This window comes from Anarrhichthys ocellatus, unplaced genomic scaffold (assembly GCF_004355925.1).
Source record: "Anarrhichthys ocellatus isolate YVR2014 unplaced genomic scaffold, GSC_Weel_1.0 scaffold84, whole genome shotgun sequence".
Lineage (NCBI taxonomy): Eukaryota > Metazoa > Chordata > Actinopteri > Perciformes > Anarhichadidae > Anarrhichthys > Anarrhichthys ocellatus.
Genome location: NW_022280114.1, coordinates 1,644,724 through 1,653,499, shown reverse-complemented (window position 1 = coordinate 1,653,499; position 8,776 = coordinate 1,644,724). Strand labels below are relative to the sequence as shown.

The window sequence follows — 8,776 nt, the reverse complement described above, 5'->3', positions numbered from 1 at the left end:
GCGGCAGCATATTCACATTTAAATGTTTGACATTTCAGGATGAAGTAGAAAAAGTTTCACCTACTCTCAAAATTGTGTTATAGTTCAAATAAATCAATATTTTCAACAAGTCCGTCCCCATGAACTCTGAGATCTAACAGTCCATCAAGTTGTCCCGTTAATAAGCTCAAAAAGTGCCTGACATGAATGAAAAGGCTTCATCACTTCATGTGTGGACATCCTGACTTAATGGGTCGTGGCAGATGGAGCCACAGCTGAAGCCTCTAATCGTCCCCAGACCTCCTGCTCACCGCTGTGGAAAATAGAGGTCAATGAGAGAGAAAATTATATCTCCTTTTTATTCTTTTTTCCGGGACCCTGCAGTTTGCTCCTCACCACAGAAAATGTCACGGAGCCGAGAATACTTATAGCCTTGAGAGTGAAAGACAATACAGAGAGTGTGGAGGGTTTAATTAAAGCTGCTGCTCAGCATCCTCATCCATAAGTGGATGATGGTAGAAATGTATTTTAACCCCCTGTTCAGCCTTCATAAGCAGTATATAAGCAACTAATGCATTGTTTATAACTTTTACCTATTATAATGTAGTTGTAAACAGGCATAACATATTTTTAAGAATACAAAACTTGGGGTATTTATGTATTCATTTATTATATTATCATCTTGTGTCACTTCTATTTTCAAGATTTTATATGTGAATAAACAGTTTGATACTGTTTATAACATCTATAGACAGTCAGTAAATCATTTATAACACGTATACACGTGCTAAGTGCTTTATAACACTATATACCATTTTGATCCTGTGTGTAAAGGGCCATGTTGTGTTATCAATCATTCATCAACTACACATACGTTATATTTGTTGATGAATACATTAATAAGCACGTTATAATGTCTTGGTTACAATTACATTACAGTATAGTGTGTTTTAACCCATGTATCGAGTGTACTGCTTATGAATAATAGCCTAATTGGAGTGGGGGTGTTGTGGTAGTTAAGTGAAGGAAACCATTTAAAACGTCAATTTCAAAGTCCCCAAATTACCTTTATTGTGATATTAGCTGTAGAACACATTATAGCTCCTAAAATGAGATTATTATAAGGATTTTCCATTTAGAGAGGTTAAAAAATGGGTTTACAGCAGCAGCTGGAAGCCAAAGGTCTACTGTGTATTTAAAATATTCAATTACATCCAAAAAACACACGGAGTCTACCTTCTTTCGGCTCCAACTCCCCACAAGGTGAAAGAGAGACATGAGGGAGTGGAGAGAAGAAAGGGGCGGTGTTTGAGGGAATGGTTTTTACGTACCAGACGCTTCAGTCAGTGGAAACCCGTCAGTTTGCAGCTCGCGGGAGTTTCACGGAGGATTTAATTCTCTGTCATTATCTTCTCCAGAGCAGCGCGAGCGGACGATCGGCTCGGATCCTGCAGATATTCCCGTGAGCATCTCCAGAGGCTGCTGGTGCGTAAAGAGAGGTACGTTTTATATGTGCGCTCTTTATATACATGTGCTGCTTACAGCTTTGTAGCGTAAAGATACGTATGTGATACGTACATTTAAAGTGTGTTGTGGTGAGTTTGCATTGTTGTAATCTCCTGAAGCGTTGACGTCTGCTCCGCGGAGGCGCGCACAGACCTCATCACCAGACCTCACCTGGCGCAAAAAAAGATGCGTTAATGAAGCATCAGAACATTTTCAATGTCTTTTCCACGTTTTAATAGGTAGAAAAGTGTTCTGCAGAGAATCGAAAACCAATGTATTAATGAGTTAACAACGTTTATAGACTCGATTGATAATTAGAAACTGATTATCTCGAGCATTTATTAATATTACCAACATGTATCATTACATCATTACCGAATCGATAGGACAGATACGTACCAGTGGCATTTTTCACAACCTGGCAACCCATAATGTTCTATTATTTATGATAAATAATTTAACTCTAAAGCATCAGTAAATGATTCCTTACCAATAAAGACATAAAGGATGACATAGTAGTGCGTAATGCTAAGCCAAATATTTGACCCCCCACATCCAGGATGAAGCAGAAAGGAAGTCCTTTCTTTAGTGAGGAAACAGTGGATGTTATCGGGGGCCTGAACGGGGTCCAAAGTGAGTAACTGATACTTTGAATAAGTGCTGCGGCCCCCGTTTTTCTAGTAGGATTCATGAGGAGAAGAACAAGGAGACCTTTGAGGAAACAATCCCTTGCTTTAATGTTTCTTAAATTGACTCGGATGCACAAAAATACGGCTCCACGCCTGGACAATGAGAGCGCAATATGTCAAGCAATCGTTGCTTTTATTCATTTTGAATGTTACCACGGCATTTAGTCTTGTTGAGTGAAAGTGATGTCACTTCTCCTTCAGATTACACATTTTCTGGAGACTCAGCAACCCCCCCCAACTCACTCCCCCCCCCACTCACCCCCTGCTCCAGCACCGCTCATAGTTTCCATCACCGCACGCCATACATACATGTTCCAATCCATTTGGGTGAAATTAATTCATTCATTGAAACAATGCAGCTCTGGTTGCATGTGAATGTGTTTGGGAGGGGGGGTTTTGTTTCCCACAAGGAATTCTTGACTTTTGTCTTTTTTTTAGAAAACAGAGGGCGAAAGAAAAAATGCTTTCCTTGTTTGCTTTTCTTCTTCTTCTTCTTCTTCTTCTCAACCACGACATTTTGCCACGTTTTGACCAGTCGTCACATTCCTCTGGGATTCTTGCGTTGGGTGAAGGTTGGGCCTGCTTGTGTACAATCAGTGGAGACGAGCCAGACACAAAATAAAACAGTTGAAGGGAGATGATTTTTTTGGGATTGTCAAAGCGACAGCTGGTCATAAAAATGTGACAAGAGAGTCTCATGAGTCAGTCCCACTCATGTCTCGGCCTTTTACATTTCCTGTTTCTGCGGCACAGCATGGCAAGGGTTGGAAATGCATTGATTTGGTGTCTTGCTCAGAGTGAGATGAAAATATTGTTACCACTCTCACGTCTGTACACTAAATATGAAGGTACGGTTAGCTTAGCTTAGCATAAAGACTGGAAACAGGGGGAAACAGCTAGCCTGGCTCTGACCAAAGGCAGCACCACTCTAGCACACTGGCCAACATCTTAAATATTTAGTTTTTAAGTGTGAAAAAGACATTTCGTTTTAGGGATGGACTATTTAATGGCCGGGAACATTTCCTAAGAATGAATACGGAGCTGTAGATCAGCTCAGCTATAACGACTGAAAGCAAAGGGAAAAGTGTCAAAAAATATGGTGAAAGCTTATTAATTAAGGCATTCTATCTTGTATGTTTAATCCAAACACAAACAGAAAAAAATAGCAATTATTGTGTTACATGCTGAAACTATTTCTGGCAAACAACAGCTAGGACCAGTGACTTCCCACATCTCCTCAACTCCCTCGAAAAACCGAAAATTGTCGTTTTCACATTTCTGTTTTGGTTCTGATGAAACAAAGGAGATGCGTTTTATTTACTGAGCTTTAGAGATTCTGGTTGGCGGATTTTGTTGCCTTGGTTCAGAGCCAAATGTTTCCCCCTGCTTCCAGTCTCCATGCTAAGCTAACCTAACTGGCTGTTGGCCTTGGCTTAATTTGTACCATACAGACGTAAGAGAGACGTGTTCATCTTCTCCTATAACTCGGGGCAAGAAAGCAGATGAGCCATTTCCTCAAATGTCTAACGGATCCTTTAATGAGTCAGACGAAAGATCACACATTTGACTGAAGTACAGTTTCCACTTCAGTTTGGAGTAAATGTCCTTTTTAAAGTCTGCTTTTAAATTTACAGCTCCAGTTGCTCAAAACCATCATCTGTCCGTATGTTCTGCAAGTGTAAGAGTTTGAAACCAATCCTCTGCCTTTCCAAAGTCAAATAAATCCATCAGCAGACATGAAACAGAGACAGCAGGCCCGGTCTCTCAGAAAACAAACGTCTGTTACCATTAACACCCACCTCTTGAACTGTCCAGTGCCAGCTGGCAGCTGATGGGAAAATATGTTTACCCGTGTGTTTGTTTTGGATGATAGTTGCCGTTTTTTAAAGACCATAAGGCCGACTGTTTATTTGCTTCGGTCGGCGTTTGCCTGCAAGCATAATCCAAGGGCAACATGCTGCCAAAAGTAACTTCAACTAAAGGTACTTCATTTTAAGAGACCTCATGACCACACTCGATCACAATCTTTTTAATCTGCCTCTCTACTTTTATTCTTTCGTGATTATAAGACGTTTCACATATATTTTTAGCAACGCTCGGTCTTGGATGGCAATGTCAGTCGGTCCACCATTTTGCATTGATATGACTTTTTGAAAAAAGTTATAGTTAATTTTCAGCTGCAACATGCAGAAAATAGTCAAATACGGAGAACATAATGAGCATGAAAGTTTCGTCTTGACCTCTGAAATAGAAGTTTGACAAAGAAGGATCTATGAGTCCACTTTCTAGCTTTGTCCCAGAGCTTTTAACCACGTCATAGTCTTCCTCTGCGGATAGAGATTGAGAAGTGGTGGCTGAAAGCTCAATAGCAAGTAAACACATTTGCTATTAGATTCAATACTTTTATGTTTAATTTGTTTGTGAAATGAAGAAAAGACTTCTGATAAAAAAGAAGGATTTCTTTCGTTCAGATGGTGTTTTTCTGTCTAGGAAATTCAAATTGGGGCAAAAATGTGTACCCATAGTACATACTTCTTTCCAAGTATATGATTATGATATTATAGAACCATGAAATAAAGCATTTTAGAAGTCAGAGGAAGCAAAACTATACAGTATTAAAAAAGAAATTTGGGAAAAGTTCCACAAGCTTAGTTTTTTCCTATTTTGTACCTCAATAATCATCTCGCGACCCCCCCCTCCCAAGGACCTCCTGTGTCAGGTCACTGTGTGATGAAGACTTGGCGTGGTGGTGACTTGTTTACTTATTGACTGACTGAGATCTGTTTGTCAGTTCTGCCGACAGCATCAGAGGAGAAACTGCAGCTGCAGCCCACATTGTTTCACTGGATAAACAAGCAGCCGCCTGGAGACTCATAAAACAAAAGCAGACACGAATTTTCTCTTTAAAGGTGCTTTATTCCCTAATGTTACAGGCTTAATGGTAGTGGTTATGTGTCATTAATATCTAGGGATACTGATCATGTTATGGTCTCGTGCAATTAAGATTAACCAATGACATGATCGTGTAAAATGAAGCACAGCCTCATTGTTAAACAATGGAGTCTTTGACACTAATTTGACCTTATAAGGAAGCGATTTTTCATGTTCAAGCGACCGAAATATGTTACACATCAGAACGTCGTTATTGTTTAAAAACGGCAAGAAGGAGCAAATTATCCTGATGAGATCTCTAATCAGCGACAACAATATGTACAATGTGTGTTCATGCTGATTTGTGTGCGTCGTTCAGCTGAAATTAGCCCTGTGATCCGCAGGAAGCCGAAACCACATTGAGCGTCTTTGTACTGGGAATGAAAGGGAGCGCAGTCATCTGACATCCATAAGAGACCAGCCTTGATGTTCTTTTCTTTTCTTTTTTTTTCTGCAACAGTTTTACAGCTGCAGCCATGAGAGTGTCCCTTTCCCTCCGATGCTGCAGGGCTCCTCTGTTGTTGCCATGCTCCACACAGTATTGTGCCGCTGTCAATATTCCCAGTCACCTCCCACGAAATCCATATCATGCAACCCAGGGAGTCGCACAATATGAGGACTGTTCTGAGCTTCAGAGGCCGTTAAAGTACCCTAATCCATTTCAGGGGGAATAAACAGTAAAGTGGGGTGGTAATTAAAAAGCCAACTTTGTTACACGCTTTCCTGTTTTAACTGAATGCACGCACAGTTTGGTCATTTAATGAGTTTAACGGCAAAATAGAAAGCAGTGATTGTAAGTTAAGGCATTGAAAAAAAACAGGACTCAGAGCCTGTAAGGCTGCACTTATCGTTTACGAGCAACTGAGCAAAAAACGTTTGCCTCCGAGTGGTATTTCCCAGTCAGAGATATTGAGAATAATAATAAAAAAAGAACCTATACATAGTTTCTATCTGATTTCACAAATATTTGAAGTAACTAAAGCTGTAGTGTCACAGCAAAGGGTCTGAATAGTTATGTCAATGTGCTATTTCAGTTATGCATAGTGGGGTAGTATAAAAAGTTGAAGCGAAGGGGTCGGAATACTTTCTGAATACCTGAAAAACGGACATTCTGATCAACCTCAGCTTTACTTTCTGTTAAATGCTAATTAGCAAAAGTCAGAGGATCTCCAAAGTCATTAGGATACATCATCTGGAGACCATGAATGTCCTTAAAATATTTCATGATAATGAATCCAATAGTTGTTGAGATATTTCAGTCTGGACTTAAAGGAGAACACAGTCTTTTTGTACATTTAATAATATATGGAAGCAGTCAAAAAGTCTCAAAAAGAACAGTAGCGCACAGGGAATGCCATTTTCCCTCCCAAAGAGGCACTGAGGCTGTTTTATATTGCATGAATTAGTATTTTGTTTGTCTGACAGAATTAACACTTACTTACACATTTTGTTCCACTGGACTTTATTACGTGTGACAAAGGTTTTCATCATGGAATAATCTGGTTTGTAAAGTCTAAATTCCTCCGGGGGGAAAATAAACAGTAACACCCAGTGGCAGCAGCTCCCATGGCCTGCAGAGAGCTTCTGGCTGCGGTCGTAAGAAACTGTCCAGGTTGTGGAGGTGTAAAATAACAGCAGCGAGCCATGAAGGGACATGAGGCAGGAGGCCTGATCCTGGGAGACATTTGCCATTTGGCTGCCACTACAAAGGGCTCCTGTAAATCTCTCACCGGGACGGTCAGTGTATCGGTTAAGGAATTCAACATGTCCACTCATCAAGGTGAATTGTGGGCTTAAATAGATTCAGCAGCTGTGCTACTAGAGAGAGAGTACTTAGACAGGATGGATGAGTGTTTGGTTCGATGTCACGCTCTGAAGAGAAGAAGAACAGGGGAGACAAGTAGTCTTGGGTGTGATCCAAGAGGACACCTGTTGAGTAACGTGAACACCTCGTAAACAGGGCGCTGACTATGAGTCAGTCATTCAGACAGTTAGTGTCAGACAGTGTTGAGGGTGTGAAATGAGCAGATTCCTAACAGATACGCAATCAGTCGCGACCTTAAAGCGAGATAATCAATTTGTATGCGGTGCAATTTAAAATACTTTATACACACTCACCTGTCACGTGGCAGCAACTCAATGCATTTAGGCAGGTTCTCAACCTTTTTGTGTAACTTAAGGCTCTCGGCCCACTTCTGATAAATTCTTAAAGAAATTCTGAGGACCACCCTCCCACATGAATGAGAAAACAACAGCGGTATACAGAAGAGACATCTGGTAACACGTCGGACCTTGAAGCAGATGGGCTTGAGCAGCAGAAGAACTCACCGAGTGTTAGCTAACAACAGGAAACTGAGGCTGCAATTGGCGCGGGCTCTCCAAAATTGAACAATAGAAGATTGGAAAAAACGTTGCTTTGTCTGACGGGTCTCGATTTCTGCTGTGACATTCAGACGATGGTGTCTGAATTTGATGTGAACAACATGAAAGTATAGATCCATCCTGCCACCGCCCTCAAAAAGCTCACTAATTAACGCATGTTAATGTTTCACCAACAGAAATAAAACAACACGCTTGTCTGTTTGGATTAAAGATGCATGTTAAAAAAAATAAGCTTTAGGCTTTTTTTTAATACTTTGGGCAAAGCTTTCAGTCTTTATGCTAAGCTAAGCTAATGCTGCTCCATGCCTAATGCTCAGTTTCGACAGCAAGAGTCCCACCGTATTTCCCTATTTTATAGCTGACTACAAAGTTATAATGGACTGCCCTTTAGTAACCATAAAATATTGGTTTCAACATCGGTGGATTTTCAATTACATGCCTTTGTGTTTTGGCTCAAGTCCCATAAGAATTCCCTGTTGGATGCCTAAAGGAGAATTTGATGACAGACAACAGCTGGAGACCACAGAATGTGTTCGCAGATGTTGTGGCCCAGGAAGAGAAACATAAAGCTCAAAACTGGGAAGACTATGTCCGGAAGGAAAACCATTGTTTTGTCACTGCATTCATCGTTGAAATGGACGGACGAGAATAGAAACCGAACCTCTTTAGACATTTTAGGAGGGAAGTTGGGCTGATTTTCCCCCGTCCAGACAGCAATCTGACAGAAAGCAGACATAGGATGTGATGTCTTCTCTCAGTTCGGTATGCTCCTCGTTGTTTTGTTGACCCAGCTTGATGCCCTGCAAGAGGAAGCGGTGCTGTTATCTGCAGCCAGGGATGCATCAGGGATGTCCTCTGTGTTGTGCTAACATGGCATTGGGAGAAAAAGTCTCCAGACGAGCTTCGGGAGAGAGGGAGTTTCTGCTTCTGGCATCGACTTCAGGACATGACCGAGAGCAGACTGTGTTTATCCTTTGTTTATCTGACATTGCTGCATCATTGGTTATTAGAAACAAAATGTTTGATCGCAGTCAGACACGAGGAATGTAAACTGCACTTTAATATAATACTTGGAGGTGGCCAACCGTGAAGCGCAGTACCTGTAAATGTGAATGTGTGGAGCGGGAAACCATCGTCATGAGCGATGTGATTTAATTCTATAACCAGCTTCATAACAAAACCACAAAAAAATATGTGTTCCTGAGAAAACAAGTGGCCTTCATTAGTTTGCACCGAGCCCTGGGTCCTCTCATCGTTTAGACCGAGCCGGTGACGTGTGTGTGTGTGTG

The 8,776-nt window shown here is 41.0% G+C and overlaps 1 protein-coding gene across 2 annotated transcripts in view; it reads left to right on the top strand.

The window, feature by feature from the left end:
• Nucleotides 1-1,325: 1,325 nt before the first annotated feature.
• The window catches only part of fhl3b (four and a half LIM domains 3b), a 17,130-nt gene continuing 9,679 nt past the window's right edge, over nucleotides 1,326-8,776 (top strand). For both annotated transcript variants that reach the window (XM_031874747.1, XM_031874745.1), the window contains exon 1: nucleotides 1,326-1,478. The gene's annotated coding sequence lies outside the window, so the exon portion shown is untranslated. The remainder of the gene's footprint in view (nucleotides 1,479-8,776) is intronic.